Source organism: Enhydra lutris, unplaced genomic scaffold (genome assembly GCF_002288905.1).
Source record: "Enhydra lutris kenyoni isolate GAN:26980312 unplaced genomic scaffold, ASM228890v2 scaffoldscaffold44, whole genome shotgun sequence".
Classification (NCBI taxonomy): Eukaryota; Metazoa; Chordata; class Mammalia; order Carnivora; family Mustelidae; genus Enhydra; species Enhydra lutris.
In genome coordinates, this window is record NW_019154128.1 from 1935212 (window position 1) to 1951136 (window position 15925).

General features: G+C 41.8%; 1 pseudogene; it reads right to left on the minus strand.

Annotated features, from left to right (window-relative positions):
* Positions 1-2860: 2860 nt before the first annotated feature.
* LOC111155849 lies at positions 2861-6941 on the minus strand (annotated as a pseudogene).
* Between the last annotated feature and the right edge of the window lie 8984 nt (positions 6942-15925).

Genomic DNA, 15925 nt, shown 5'->3' on the forward strand with positions numbered 1-15925 from the left:
ATCCCTTCCTACACCATTCCTCAGAGGAACCACCCGGCCATATGGTGGCCACTGGGCATATAGAACCCACCCTTTTGTGGATGGACACACACATCAATTTTGGAATTGACTTCCCTACCATAGGTCTCCTGTTAGAAACACTATTCTCACATTATAAGGAATCCTTATTCATTGTCATGCTACATTACTTCTGACCAAGGGATGCACTTTATGACAAAGAAAGTGTAACATGGGCTCCCGACCATGGGATTCACTGGTTCTTACCAGGATCCTTGCTGTGGTCCGAATGTCAGATTCCCCTGTCTCCCAAATTCAAATGTTGAAACTACAATCCCCAAGTAACAGCACTGGGAAGTGGGATCTTTGGGAGTAATTCAATCATGAGGGTAGAGCCATTATGATGGGATTAATGCCTTAGAAGGAAGACACAGGAGAGAGCTTGTTTTCTGTCTCTGGTCTCTGCCATGTGAGGACAGTGAGAAGAACACCATGGACAAGCCAGGAAGAGAGCTCTCCCCAGGAACTGAACTGGCCAACACCTAGACAGATCTATGAGAAATAAATTTTTGTTGTTTAAGTCACTGACGATATGGCATTTGTACAGCAATCTTAGTTGACTCTTAGGCTCCAAGAAATCTTTGGCTATTTAGGCTCATTTGTGGCTCCACATGAATTTTAAGAGTGTTTTTTCTACATCTATAAAAAATGCCATTGGTATCTTGACAGGGATTACCCTCAATCTGTAGATGACTTTCAGCAGTATTGACATTTTAACAATATTAATTCTTCCAATTCATGATCTCAGTAGACTTTCCATTTATTTGTGTTCCTTGATTTTCATCAAGCTCTTATAGTTTTTAGAATGGAGATCTTTTACATCCTTGATTAAATTTATTCCTAAGCATCCTATTGTTTTTGATGCTGTTGTAAAGACCAATTTCTTTATTGTTTTTTTCAAAAATTTCATTGTTAATGTATAGAAATGCTATTGATTTTTGTATATTAATTTTGTAATCTCTGACTCCACTGATTTCACTGACTAGATATAACAGCTTTTGGGTTGAGTCTTTAGGATTTTCCCCATATAAAATTATGTCATAGAGATAACTTCACTCCTTCCTTTCCTGTTCTGATGCCTTTAATTAATTTTTTTCTCATCTGATTGAATATGTTGTTAATATACAATTTCTGCAATGGTTTAAAATTCCCCAGAGTATATTTTTCTGTGCAGAGGAATGTAAAAATTATAAAGACAACACTTTAATTAATCCACAGGAAGAAACTTATTAGTGCTAGCCATAATCTACAACTTTGAGAAACTCAGTGTACAATTTTTCTGTAAATGTATCTAATACTGATATTGTTCATGAGAAATTTATAGACCAGTATAGGATACAGACAGGTAAGCAGATAAACTGTGTTCATACACAAACAAAATTACATTAAAAATAAATCATAAATATAAATGAGAAATTAATTATGCCTGTGAGATTGAGGTAATGTTTTAGCAAAGTTTAAGGTAAGAGTACATTCTCTGGCAAAGAGCAGCGAAGGACAAGACACCCCTGGACAAGGAAATAGCATATGAAAGACACAGAGGCACAGAAGAGCAGGCTGTTTGGGGAATTACCAATTCTTTAGGTTTTCTGCTTAGTAAAGTTTGAGGAAGGAAATGATGAGGAGGGCATGAAGTGGCAGAATTTCTGGAATAAGCAGAAAACTTGGGTGTTTATTCTCAAGATTTGGAGCTTTTGGACAGATTGATCAGACTAGTGACATAATCAGATATGAATTTTTGAAAGCTGTCTCTTGAGGGGCCTAATGTATGGGTCTGAGAAAGTTGAAACGGGAAAAAATGACCCAGGTGTGTGATGGTAAGAAATGGAATTAAATCAGTGGCAGGGGGACTGGAGAAGCAAGGACAGCTGAGGAACTTAGGACAGAAAGGATATCCAAGAAGAGTATGTTTGAGTAGGAGAAGTTACACGATATCTTCTGCTTTGAATAGGAAATATTTGAGATGCTGTGGGAATTATCAGTGAAATGGAACTACCAAGGAGACAGCTGTATTAAAAATAAGGATTTGAGGAATATTGTAGTGTAGCTGGTTGTTAAAACCAAAAAAGTGAATACAGTGACCTAGTGAGGCTATGTACAAGGGAAAAGGCCAATGACAGAATCCCGTGTTTAAGAGTGGGAGACAAAGGGACTCAAGCAAATACAGGATGTACACAAAACTAGAAAGAGAGCCAGAAAACAGTGCTGTCATGGAGTGCAAAGGAGGAGGCCACTCTGAGAACTGGTTTCGGGTGCCACAAAAAGATATCCCTGAAAAAGACCAAAGAAGGCAAAGATTGGAATTATGATGAGATCTGGTTGAAAGGAGCTATGGGTGGCCTTCCTAAGAGGTGTTTTCAGGGCATGACATTGCATGGCAGTTTCAGGCATGAAGAGTTAATGAAGCAGAGCCAGGATGAGCTAGTATTTTGGGAAGCTTTGATGAGGAGGCCAGGAGAGAATAGTCCCCTATTCCCAAGAACACCACCAGACACAGTGCCAGTTACCTCCACAAAGACCACGGTACTTGTAGGGGCCTGGCTGGCCAGAGGGAGCCGTTTCCTCGTAAGCTTGGATTGATCCTGCCCCTCCCCGAGGAACTTACTTGCAAACCCCGGATATAGGGGCGGGCCAGCCGGATGGAGACATCCAATCAGTGGGGCGCGCATATATTTGCTATGGTGAATTAGAATTTAATTGGCCACCCGTATTGCTGACCGATCGTGACTGTGCAGTTTTCCCTGTGTGTTGCAGTCTCATTGGCCACCTGTGTGTGGGCCAGGCTCAACCGCCTCTGTAAAGGTTAGTCTGTGAGGCGTGGGGGTAGTTGTCGGGAGCAGTTCCGTGGGGGAAGAGTAGTCATTGGAACGTCGGGGTCGTGGGGTCGTGGGGTCGTGGGGTCGTGGGGTCGTGGGGTCGTGGGGTCGAACGGGTTGTCGGGAGCAGCATCGTGGGGAAGCGGCTGCATCTGGGAGCGGCAGGGAGCGGCCTTCGGCGGGTACGGGAGCCGCCTTTGCCCGGTAGGGGAGCCGTTGGGTAGTGGAGCCGTCAGGGTCGTGGAGCCGTCAGGGTCGGTGTCCTGGTGGTCGTCGCCTCTTTGTAAGAGACGGCCCGACTGGTTGGTTTGATTTTGGATGCTTGGCGCGAAATAAAGCTTTGCTTGATTTTCGCTTTGTGTCGGTCTCGTTCCTTTGATCATGGACCCTAACAGTACTAACCTCCTGCTTCTGCTCTCCCTGTCCCCTCCTCCCACCCTGTATGACAGCATCACACTATTATTTGTAAAATAAGCCGGTAATTGTCCTGCTTCATACCTTCACAAACTACATTCATTATTGGAGGAGTTGGGCCAAAGTCTTCAGCTTCTCACTGAGCTTAGCTGCACCCCACTTCTCTAGATTTTTGGTAACTTCTCCCTTCTGTAAGCATGTGAGGTCACCAAGGAGGTCTCCTTTCCATTCTCTGATTAGTTGGCACCCCCTTCCCTCTGCACCCACATTGTATCATTCCTTCCACTGGGCATTTCAAAGAACTTCCTAACAACCGGTCCCACATTACCTTCTCTTTCTTCTCTCCAGAGCTGAGAATGGCCCCATTGAAATCTGTTACTTAATCCTGTCCTTAAGGGGAATTTCCAGAACATTGATTTAGAAGTGAAATGAGTGTACAACAAATCCACTTGATTTTATAGTCGGTTCTGCTCTAATAAAATGTATGCACTTCAAAAAACAACATTGCTATGCATAACTGCACAACAAATTCCACAGGATTTATGGGTATAATGGAATTAGGGATACAACACTCAAAACCGTCATCTCAAAAGGGTAGGGGGAAAAAGTAGGACTCTAATAAAAATAGTAGAGCCATTTTGTACATGTTCAGTGGTCAAGAAAAGCATATCAACCACAATAAATATGGCATTATGCCTTGAAAAAGTCCCAGGCCAAGGTAGATGGGAGTGTAGTTTTGTGAGTAGAAACAGGAGAGTGATGGGGTAGAATAAGGGTGATAGGAGATGAGATGGAAAACTGTAACACAATGTGGGCACATGGTGAGCAGAGGGCATCTGAGGCGTGCATACGAATGCATTGTGTCTTCCCTTGTGGCTCCTTTCAGCTGGGGGCAGTTTTTGTATAAGCAAAAACAAAACTTATCTTGTGCTGGGTTCCCTGGTGTATCATCACATTGGAATAAACTTGTGTTTTCAAAAACCTGAGTTACAACAGAACTGACTGTAATTTTTCTCGGACCCCTGCCACCATCTTGGTTACTAAGGTTCTGCCCTGTTCCTTGACATGTCCTCCAATTTACGCATTTTGGATATACCATGTGACTGTCTCGATCAGCTACTCACTACCTGAACCTGCTGTGTGTTTCTGAACTTCTGTTCTGTGCCTGGGGCCCTAACTCTTCCTTCTGGGGTCTGTGATTATCATTGCCCACCTGCCTGTCTGCTTGGGTCTACAAATACCGCCTCCACCCTTCCAGCTTGCTCTTTCTTGCTGGATCTTCTTGTAGAGAGGACCATCTGTCTAGATAGAATGGGGCTCTCAATATTTTTTCAAATTAGAATCTGATGAGGTGCTTTGAAAAATCCCAGGGCTCACTTGGTATCCCAGACCAATTAATCAGAATCTCTGGTGAAGAGGTTCAAGATCAGGATTTTTTTTTTTTTTAAATAAAATTTATTAACACCTAAAAGCAAAGGAACAGCAAAGAGCTACTGAATGTGGGATAGTTCCTTATATAAGATTTAGTGCAGGAAGTATTTTTTAAAATTGTATTTATTTATTTGCCAGAGAGAGAGAGAGAATGCATAGCAGAGGAGCATGAGGCAGAGGGAGAAGCAGGCTCCCTGCTGAGCAAGGAGCCCGAGGCAGGGACTTGATCCCAGGACTCTGGGATCATGACCCTCTGAGCTGAAGGCAGACACTCAACTGACTGAGTCACCCAGGTATCCTAGGAGGTATTTTTTTTTTTTTTTTAAGATGTTATTTATTTATTTGACAGAGAGAGATCACAAGTAGACGGAGAGGCAGGCAGAGAGAGAGAGAGGGAAGCAGGCTTCCTGCCGAGCAGAGAGCCCGATGTGGGACTCGATCCCAGGACCCCAAGATCACGACCTGAGCCGAAGGCAGCGGCTTAACCCACTGAGCCACCCAGGCGCCCCTAGGAGGTATGTTTTAATCACCATTTCCTATAATCAGAGGAGTACAATTTTTTTTTTTTTCTAGAAACAGCTGTATTTCACTGTCTGGATAGAAGTCCACTGGAAACATTGAGTGACTGTCCCACTTAGAAACAGATAAACAAATACCTTAAACAAATATTTAAAAAAGGGTAACTGCTACTTGAACTTGAATTGTCCCAAAATTATTCTTGTGCCTTATACAGACAATTGCTTAGAAAATGTAGCCCCCTCCAAAAGCAATGCATGAATAGGTTTTCATTCAAGAACATGCTCTCAAGTGAGTTTTATTTTTTATTTTTCAAGATTTATTTATTTATTTTGGAGAAAGGGAAAGCACACAAGGCCAGAAAGGAGGGGCAGAAGCAGAAGGAGAGAAGCTCAAGCAGACACCCTGCAGAGCACAGATCCTGGAGGCAGGGTTTAAACCCAGGACACTGAGATCATGACCTGATCATGATGACCACTGCATTTGATCTGCTGGACACCACGAAGTGCTCTGGATTTTTAGGAAGCAGGATCGCACTGTTGACAGTGGTATTTGTCCTTGCAGTCCTGCCCAGGGATTTAAAGACATTTGAGCATTCTATGGTCTTCATATTCTCGATCCTCACAGAGTTATCTGTGGATGCCCCCAAAATATAATGTCTATCTTGTCTAAATGTTGCTTCATTGATGAAGGAGGAATGGTCATGAAATTCCTTCAGGGTTTTCCCAAATTTTAAACCATGAATTTTAATTGTCTGATCAAAAGAAGCACTAAGGATCTGACAGCTCTCCTTAGAACAGCTCAGACAGGGGACACCTTATCTGTGGGCCCTTACAAACCTCCTTGAACACTGTTCACGCTAAATCTTCCTTCCTGTGATCTCTCCCTCTTGGGCCCCAACTGGTAACACTTCGGCATCACTGCTGAAGCATATGCAGAGGACAGCATCACCATCATCATGAAATCATCCTCTGCCTGCTACTTGAGATCTTTCCTGATTTCTCCAATTGTAAATTTCCAGACTTCAGTGAATCCAACAACAGACCCAGTGACCAAATACCATTTGGGGAAAATTGAGCACACTCCACATCTGATTTCTGACCAGACTTCACATGCCTGTTCAGTTGTGTAGGAAACTTCTTCTTCCACATCTTTGACAGCTGCTTTTCCTCTGGACAAATTCACGTTCATACCAGGAGCAAGTAGTCCCTGGTGCAGCTGCCCCTTCAGTGCCTGTCCCAGGAATGCTGTGAGATTGGATGGACGCACCACACTGACTTCCCCAGCTAAAGCCCGGGCAATGGCTGCTCTTGACTACTTCTATCTGGGTATTTCTCATGAGAATCAAAATAAGACCTGGGCAAGAGGTTCTCCAAATGGCATACTGCTCTGGCTGTGTTTGTTTTAACACGATCCTGTGTCAGGAATGACCTGGCAGCTCCCAGTTCACGCAGCTATATCCATTCCAGAACAACCCATTCATAGAAGTCAATGAGGATTTTGTCTGGCAATTTCAGAGACTGGATAGCCTGAAAACATTATCCCAATGGCTCCTGTTAATGCCAGCCACTCTCAGTGCTAGTCCACAGTATTCAGAAACACAGTAGTCTCTTCCTGTAAGGTAGCTAATACCTGAAGTCAACTGTTCTCCTTCAGATACTGCATGAGAAGATGGATCACATCTGAGAACTTGGGTTCCATCGACATAGTGTTACCTTCATGGGCACAGAACTCACTCCACTCTTCAAGATCAGGATTTTTGAACATTCTAATGTGCAGTCCAGTTCGAAAACTACTGGACTAGAGTGATGTTGCTTAGACTTTTATGTGCATAAGGGTCACCTTGTATTTTATTAGGTTTGGGATGGGGTCTGACATTCTCCACTCTGACAGTTTCCCAGGTTTTCTACTGGTCCAAGGGCCACACTTTGAAAAACAGGGTCTACTAGGCAGTCATGCAATGTCTTCCACCTTCTGTATCCACAGGGTGCCATGTTTTGTTTGGTTTAAAGAGTTTCTTCCCTGTTACCTGCCCCAATAGTGGGCTGTGATTAGTACATCAGGCCCTAGCTTCTCCCAATGTGGTCCTCAAGCTAAAGAAGTCGTGTCCTACATATCTTGTCCTCATTTGGTCTCCAGCTGAGGTGTCAGGTCTCTCTGGCATTCCAAAACACTGTCCAGGGAGGTAAGCTTATTTTTGACAAGCCAGCAAGAGCATTAGAGCTGGAATGCCCTATTATTGGTGCTATAGAAAATCAGTGCCTTTTCCTCTTAGTTGCTATAGCCATGAAGGTTGTCATAGAATTTTCTTGTGCCGGTAAAGGGACTTTACTGTTTTCTCTCATTCTGGACACTGATCCAAGGTAAGCTTTTTCTTCCTTGGACAAAGGGTGGTGTTGAGCTTTGTTGTTCAGGGAAAATAGCTGGATCACAGCCTCTTCACACTCTGGTTGTCCCCACCTCTCTCTACAGACCTATCTTTAAAAAAAATCCTTTAACTGCTGGGGTACCTGGGTGGCTCGGTCGGTTAAGCACCTGCCTTCAGTTCAGGTCATGATTCCAGGGTCCTGGGATCGAGCCCTACATTGGGATCCCTGCTCAGCAGAGTGACTGCTTCTGCCTGCTAATCTGCCTACTTGTGCTCTCTCTCTCTCTGTCTCTCTGTCAAGTAAATAAATAAAATCTTTTAAAAAAAATCCCTTAACTGTAGCCATTCGTGATTAAAATCAGGGTACAGGCCCACACCGGCCAGGGCTTTCCTTGAATGAGGCTCAGAGCAGCAATTCTTTCACACTGTCATCATCATTGGGGAGCATCTGCTCCCAGACTTGGAAGTATATTGTACCCAGGACAGGGGAACCTGCTCTCAATGTGTCAGTCAGGCGGGTTCTTAAGAATTCCACAAGCAAAGACTCTGGAAGCACATAGTTTTAATTTTACTCTGCTTTCTCCATAGAAAAGATGTAAACTCAGTCCCCCTGGCACCCTGTGTCTGCATCAGAGGGGGCTGCTTGGTGACTCCAGGTAGGAGGTGAAAATCAATTGCAACCAGCCTCGTTTACTCCCAGGGTGCCAGCTCGTGCTAGCAAGTGCTAATAGAGAGTAAGGGAGATAAACTATATTCTTACTGATTACTTGTGTACTACCTGAGATAGATTTTAGCCACGTTGAAATTTATTAGGGTAGGGAGGTTTAGACTTACATGGGAATTTCTGTAGGTAGTCTTTACCCGTCTGTTCTAATAAGGGAGTGACTAGGCACCTAAAATTATGGAGAGGACCCTTAGCAACACTCTAGGAATTCAGCAACCTGGCTACTGTTGCCCTTCAAGTCAGAGCCATGGGTAGGAGTAGCCTGAGTTGGTTTGGGTATGCTCACCAAAGAGAAAAAGAAACAGGATGTCTGAGGTTTGGTCAAAAGCAGTTCTGAACAGTAGCTGTCAGATGTCAAGTATGACATTTAAGGGAGCTTATTCAAGAGCCAGACCCAGAGCAAGTAAGGCAGAACATGATCCTACCGTGACACTTGGGGGTTTCGCTGGGGTCAGGGAGAGGCATAAGATGACCCCTGTCCCCCATAAGAATACAGGGGTCTGGTAAAGCCACTGGTTTAAAAACTGACAAGAAAAAGTGAGCTGACACCCACTGCCCATCCTTATGGCAAACGTGGTGGTGCATCCAGTGGCTACTCCCAAGGCTAATTCTGATTCCTTCACCTCCTAACTGTGGCGTCATGGGGGATTTCTTTAACCTCTGTGACCTGCAAATTCTTACACGAAGCAGGAGGTGTTAGCAGAATATATCGTAAGTTAAAATATGTAAAAGGCGTGGCACAGAGTCTGGCATTATTTAATAAATTGCTTAATAAATACTAGTTGTTATTTTGATTGCTTTTTGGTTATTTTTTTAACAAGGGAAAGATATTATCTACCATTGGTTATTATGGTCAATGGATTATGATCTTGCTTCACAAAATAAAACCCTTAAACCTCCAAGCTTGCCAGTGGAAGGAGACTCTCTGATCAGGAAAAGAAAGCTGAATGACAAGTGCCCAATATTTCTTGCCCCTGAGCTCACCTCCAGCTTCCCTTTAGCCCCTGGTAGGAGTTGAGTAGGGATAGTGTTTGTATCCTCAACACATCAGCCAAGAGGGAATCCAAAAGTTCCCTGATTCCTCTTGGCAGAAATAGTAATAACCTATGAAAGCTTCACAAAAGGAACAACAAAGGGGGAAATTAGGAGAAAAATCAAGAAATAAAAATAAAATATCTTAAAAGGATGATTTTCTCTCTGGAAGTCCTAAGTCCCACCATTCTGAATGAGCTATTAGGAAAAGAGTGAGATCCTCCTGCTGAGGTTCCTTATTTCTGGCCTGTCTCCCCTCTGTAACACATGTCTCCCCAAAGTTCCCTCCCAGATGCCTACATTAGTCTCTCCCACCCACCCGGGGTTCCCCCCCCCCCACATTCTTTCTTTCATTCTGAGCCATTTCTCTACGTAAGGGATCTGTATGCAATCCTGCTGTGCAATTCCCCTGAGCCCACAGAAACTGTATCATATCATGGCGCCACACCAAAGCCACAGTGGTTATGCAGTCAGGATAATACATACGCAATAACCAGCTGGTTTTCTCACAGAAGCCAGTTGGCTTTCTTTAGATAATTTGTTAAACTATTTGCATTATAATATATTTTTTAATTGACATTTACAAGTTCCGACCCTAGTGATGAGGAATGAATTTATTCTTATAAAAATATGTCCGCATTTCCATCCACATTTAGGGTATGGTCCAGATTTAAGGATATGGTCCACTTTTGCCCTGTGTGTGATGCCCTTGTCTGTGATGCACGTGGCTGTGTGGGTGACAGCTCAGGTTTCCTGGGGGCAGACTTTGTCACCAGGTGAACTTCTTGTTGAAACAGACCTGAAGTCTTGCTTGTTGATGTTGTGCTCATTCATGGTGAATTCAATAGCTGTAGAACATTTGCTTGTGTCAGGCGTTCTGCAAGGACATGAGTAATGAAGATTGGGTGGACATGGGTCATCTGTGGCTGCTGCACATCTTTTGCATATTGCCTATACCCTTGATAATCTACACTTCTGTAATAATAGTAATAATATGGAATCTAAACTATGTTTTCCTGACTTCCTGCAAACATACACCTTCTTTCTGACTTCCCTGGGAATAGTTGGAGGATTTGCTCTTCCCACAAATGGAGTATCTCCCATTTCTCTCTTCTGGGGTGCTGACATGAAGCCTCACAGATGCACTCCTCTTAGAGCTCCACTGGGGTGACCCTCGAGCTCTTTAGGCTTTTGATGCCTGAAAGCTGATTGCCCTGAGGCTTTGTGATTCCTCCACCAAGATCCTACTACTTGTCTATGCCTTTTATGTTGAATCCTTTGTATGTTCAGAAGATGTTTCTTTTTTTTTTTTTTTTAAGATTTCATTTATTTGACAGATAGAGATCACAAGTAGGCAAAGAGGCAGGCAGAGAGAGAGAGAGGAGGAAGCAGGCTCCCCGCTGAGGAGAGAGCCGGATGTGGGGCTCGATCCCAGGACCCTGGGATCATGACCTGAGCCGAAGGCAGAGGCTTTTAACCCACTGAGCCACCCAGGAGCCCCCAGAAGATGTTTCTTCCACTTAACTTCTAATTCCTGTTTCTCCTTGAAAGACCCTGCATTCTTTTTGGCTTTCTAGATTGCAAACTCCTTATTAACTCACACACCTTATGCTATAAAGCATAGAGAATCCATTAGCATTCTCCCACCCTCCAGGGCTACTTTGAAACACTGTTTCTCCTCTTGGAAACTTTCTCTTTGAAGGTCAAAAGCTACCTCTTATCATCATCCCCTCTTTTTGTTTCTGTAATTGACAAAACTTTCTGGAAGGCCTCTTTATTCACTGAGGACTTTCTTTTTAAAAGAGTTTTATCTATTTATTTGAGAGACAGCATGAGAGCATGAGAGCGAGCACAAGCAGGTAGAGGGGCAGAAAGAGAAGGAGAAGTGGACTTCCAGGACCCTCAGATCACCACCTGAGCTAACCGCAGAGACTCTCAACCTACTAAACCATCCAGGTGCCCCTTATTGAGGACTTATGTAGAGGACTCTCCACCTTTATTCCTTTCTTTCTTTTTTTTTTCTTTTATTTTTTGTGTTCCAAGATTCATTGTTTGCGCACGACACCTAGTGCTACATGCAATACGTGCCCTCCTTAATACCCACCACCAGGCTCACCAAACCCCCCGGGCCTCTTTCTTCCCAAACCCTCAGTTAAGTTTCTCAGAGTCCACAGTCTCTCATGCTTCATCTCCCTTTCCAATTTACCCCAATTCATTTTCCTTTCCTTTTCCTAACATCTTCCATGTTATTCCTTATGCTTCACCTTTCTTTAATGCTACAAATTATGCCTTCATTTTAACTTTCATATTATTTAATTGTTGCCTCCCACTCCCATAGCTACGTTCTGGATTTTTAATGACCCAGACCTTTGGCAGAACTTCTTAGCTTAGACCTCTGCACTGAAACAGTGCATAGCCAAATTGCTTTTCCAAATGTCAACCTTTCTTGCTATCTATCTGCAAACTATCATTCTACTTGGGGATTGTAAACACTGAACAAAAATAACATCTCTACAATAATTAACTTCCACATTATATTTGAAGATACAAATAATATTTTTCTTTCAGGAACAAAACAGGCTTATTTTTAAGCCCCAGAAAAACTCATTCCTTAAGGCCTATTGCCAATGTTTATGTATCATAATTTTGCTTCCTGTTTTATGTACTAGTTTTACAGCTGTATAGTAGAAAAAACAATAACAGAACCAAATATGTTTTTTTTTTCTCATTTTGCTTATTTCACCTGGGATAAGCAAATATCAAAGATAATTAATGTGTGCTGAAAGGTGACGCCCTTCACCTACAAATTCTTAAAAAAATATTTATTTACTTTAGAGAGAGAGGGGGGGATGGGGAGGGGCAGAGGGAGAGGGAGAAGGAATCTCTAGCAGACTTCCCGCTGAACACAGAACTGACATGGAGCACATTCTCAGGACAATGACCTGAGCTGAAATCAACTGACTGAGCCACTCGGGCGCCCCTTCACCTGCAAATTTTGAAAGCAACTTGAAGTATGTTTCCATAACATAGCGATTCATACCTACTAAAAGATTTCCTCTGGAGTGTGTGTGTGTGTGTGTGTGTGTGTGTAATATATATGTAACCTATATGTGTGTGTAACCTATATATAACATATATAAGTAATATATATTTATAATACACTCTGCAGAGGAAATAACATTTTTTATTTTTTATTTTATTTTATTTTTTTAAAATTATGCTTCCTTGCCTTACCCCTGGGCACTTTTCCTGTCCATCCTGAACTAAATTCTGATGAAAAACATTTTTTTTAAATCTTATTAATTTAATTTTATTTTTCCAGTCATTTTTTAAAATTTTATTTTATTTTACTTAAATTCAATTAACATATGGAATATTATTGGCTTTAGAGGTAGAGTTCAGTGATATCATCATTTGTGACGGAACTAGAGGGAAGTCATGTTTTGAAGAGAATCATTCTTTTACTGTCCTGAAAGGACAGAGTTCAAATTCCAATAAGGAATCCTAATAAAGAAGGCTGGCTTCCCTGAGCAATTTGCATTCTCTATTCTCAACTCTGTTAACATAAGATGTTGCTTTGGGCTAATGCAGCTTTAGTTTCACTCTGTCCCACTCTGCCACCTGCCCCCTCATGGGCAGCACTCACAGAAAAATATCAGCTTTAGCCCTGAGAAGTTCCACAGGAAGAGAAATGGGTTCATGTGACAGCTCTGCCATTTATTCATCTGTCCTTAGGCCAGTGTTCAGCCTCTGTAAGTGATGAAAGGCTCTGCTCTTTCAAAGTCTCCCAGGTGACTGTCTCTTTGGCATTCTGTGCTCAATATGTAGCAGTCAAGCAGTCCCTGTTTAGCTAAGCTTCTGGTTGTGTTCAGCTGTGTCCTTTGTTTTAGCCTGCACACCAGGTCTGGTCGGTGAAGGTGTCCTTCCATAAGTGAAGTCTTAGAAATGGAGGCTGTTGGGCCAGTGTATAATTCGTGCAGGTCTTTCTTCCTTGGCCTGGCTGACTTCAAGGTGAGCAGAAAAAAATCAAATGGAAGAAATTTACTGAACAGCATTATTTTGCAAATACTTGGAAGTGGAAGTGGAAGACATTGACCCTACCGACTCAAGTCAGAGTTTGGAGCCACCTGTGGATTTTAGTTTGGTGTTGATATCCCCTGCCTCCTCAAAGTGTCACTGCTTAAGGCTGTGGTAGATTTCCAGAAGCTAGAGTAGATACGTTGTTACTAGAAGCTCAGAAAGCCAAGCTATGTGCCTCTCAGCAGGAGGATTACTTCAATTTTTTTTTTTTAAATGTATCAAGTGTCAAAAAAACACATCCAGTATTAACATATGGCCAAATTGGCTGCAGAAGAAGCCGGAGCCTCAATATTTTCTCCTTCGGACTGTTTCATTTTTTCAGTAAATTACCCTTGTGGAAGAAAACATATTATCACCATCCACATTTTGATTTACTGTCAATAAGATGACAGCCCAAGACTTACAAATAATTGCAGTCATATCTCTAACACTTTATCTTTTTGCGTTGCTGAAAAATAAGGAAACACAAGTATATATACATATATATTGAAATTTTTATATATTTGTAGTTATATATTTCTTTGGTTTCTGGTTGAGATTATGTGTGCAATTTTATAGCAAATTATATGTAACAAAAGAGTGAGTTTTTAATATAGTAAAAAATTAGTAGAAGCCTGAAAATTAAGATTAGTTAAAGCCAATGTGACCAGTAGAATTAAAAGGAAACTTGCTACTTCTATTTGCCAAATAGGAATTGACCATGCAATCTTAAACTCTCTGTAAATGTAATAAAAATGTTCTAAGAAGAAATAGCATCTGAACTAAGGGCATTTGTGAGCCCAGAGTTGTGAAATCTGTCTCAGAGCTCTATTTTGATAGAGCAGATTTTAAAATGTGAGGAGTCGGCCTGTAGGAAGCTATAGTATTTTCTAAAGATTTAACTGAAGAGTCCAGGTTAAAAATTTTTTTTTCTTTTAAACCAAATTGTGAGTTGCAGGCCTTTCTTGCATTAACTGGAAGTAACAAGTCCTGATAGTTTTGTTCGGGGAGTTTTACAAATTCCTGCTGAGAAATAGAACATGGGACCAGAAGCATGAGGTTAGGGGAAGTAGAGGGGACAGTAATACATAAGTATATATATTACATATATAAGTATATAAGTAACATATATATGTTACTTAATCATTATTATAATTAAGTAATCATTTATATATAAATATAATATTCATTAACTAAATTTAATCTTACATTATTTGTATGTAATTATAAATATTATATTTTATATAATATGCATATTTATTTAAGTCTTTCATCTTAGGGCTATTTCTCCAATGGTTTTAATCAAGTCATTTTCAGTAGTCATGAATTTAGGGCTTTATGCTAAAGAGAGCGGCCCACTTGGGAGGCACTTTCAAAGCACTTCTACCCTGGAGGACAACTGAAAAGGACTATGAGCAATTCCCAGAGCCTCTGCAAACCATGACCTGTCTTCTGCAAGAGTCATTCTGGGCCTAGCTATGCAGTAGCTGGTCAGTGGAATTCTGCACTTACCTGAGAAGCAGCCTCTGGCCTCCACAATGACAGGATCAGAGATGCCTCAGACACAGTGCAATTGTACACTTAGTAATGCAGAAGAGCAAGCTTTAGGTTTCTGTTCTGATAAGGAAAATTCTCAATTCAAGAGAAGCCATCAAAGTCTGGCTCGACCTAAAATAGTTATCTTCTCTGAACTTTGAGCTTCTGTTGAGCACATAGCCCAATCATAGCAGTGTCATTTTAATAATCAAATTCACAGTGTCCTGCCAGCCACCTGTCCTTGTAAGTTTGGATTAGGCTAACAGTGGGAGTTGAGATAGGATTCATCTTCATCAAAGAACCAAACAAGCTAAGACACCAGTCCCAGACTGCACAGTGGGTCTGAACAACAGACGTCGGCTTCTCTTTGAAACACTTTACAACCACTGGTGCTTTGTTGTGTTTTCTTACTGCAGAAACATCTCTCACTTGTAAATAAAAGTGCATGTGATGTACATTACAGAACATAAAATGGAGCTTCCAGTGTGCCAAGTGTTTCACTCATGACCAACACAGAAAGTGGGGCTCCGGATGGTGAAGAAACTTCCCAACAGCCAACAGGGGTTTGAATCATGATGCTCCCGCATCCTTGATCTTCACTGCTATGCTCTATGGAAAAGAAAAAAAAAACACACCATTTTAAAATTTAAAAAACATAAAGCGAGCTAATTTTTGAAGCTGGTCATTTTATAAAGTTTGGCATTAAAAGTTTCTAAAAATCCTGTTCATTTTGTGCCCCTTAAAAAATTATAATCAGAAATAGACCAGAACCCTGCAATTGCACTACTGGGTATTTACCCCAAAGATACAGATGTAGTGAAAAGAAGGGCCATCTGTACCCCAATGTTTATAGCAGCAATGGCCATGGTTGCCAAACTGTGGAAAGAACCAAGATGCCCTTCAACGGACAAATGGGTAAGGAAGATGTGGTCCATATACACTATGGAGTATTATGCCTCCATCAGAAAGGAT